The sequence below is a fragment of the Arachis hypogaea genome, chromosome 5 (assembly GCF_003086295.3).
Source record: "Arachis hypogaea cultivar Tifrunner chromosome 5, arahy.Tifrunner.gnm2.J5K5, whole genome shotgun sequence".
NCBI classification, from domain to species: domain Eukaryota; kingdom Viridiplantae; phylum Streptophyta; class Magnoliopsida; order Fabales; family Fabaceae; genus Arachis; species Arachis hypogaea.
The window spans coordinates 59,977,507-59,978,287 of NC_092040.1; positions in this window are offsets into that span (position 1 = coordinate 59,977,507).

A 781-nucleotide genomic window follows, 5' to 3' on the forward strand; every position below is an offset into this window, starting at 1 on the left:
TTCTTCACCCATTCACCAATCACCTCAACACCTCTTCCCCAAAAACTCCTCACCTATCAAATCCCACTATTCTCTTCATCACTGACATCCATCCTTCATAAAACCTCACCTACCTCACCATTCAAATTCAAACCACTTTCCCTTCCAAACCCACCCATACATGGCCGAACCATACACCCCCTCTCCACTCCTATATAAACCCATCTTCACTCCTTCATTTTCACACAACCTAAACACCACTTCTCCCCCTTGGCCGAACCACAAAGCCACCTCCATTTCCTCTATTTCTTCTTTTTCTACTTTCTTCTTTCTTCTTTTGCTCGAGGACGAGTAAACTTTCTAAGTTTGGTGTGGTAAAAGCATTGCTTTTTGTTTTTCTATAACCATTTATGGCACCTAAGGCCGGAGAAACCTCTAGAAAGAGGAAAGGGAAGGCAAAAGCTTCCACCTCCGAGTCATGGGAGATGGAGAGATTCATCTCAAGGGTGCATCAAGACCACTTCTATGAAGTTGTGGCCATGAAGAAGGTGATCCCCGAGGTCCCTTTCAAACTCAAAAAGAGTGAATATCCAGAGATTCGACATGAGATCCGAAGAAGAGGTTGGGAAGTCCTTACCAACCCCATTCAACAAGTCGGAATCTTAATGGTTCAAGAGTTCTATGCCAATGCATGGATCACCAAGAACCATGATCAAAGTGTGAACCCAGACCCAAAGAATTGGCTTACAATGGTTCGGGGGAAATGCTTAGATTTTAGTCCGGAAAATGTAAGGTTGGCGTT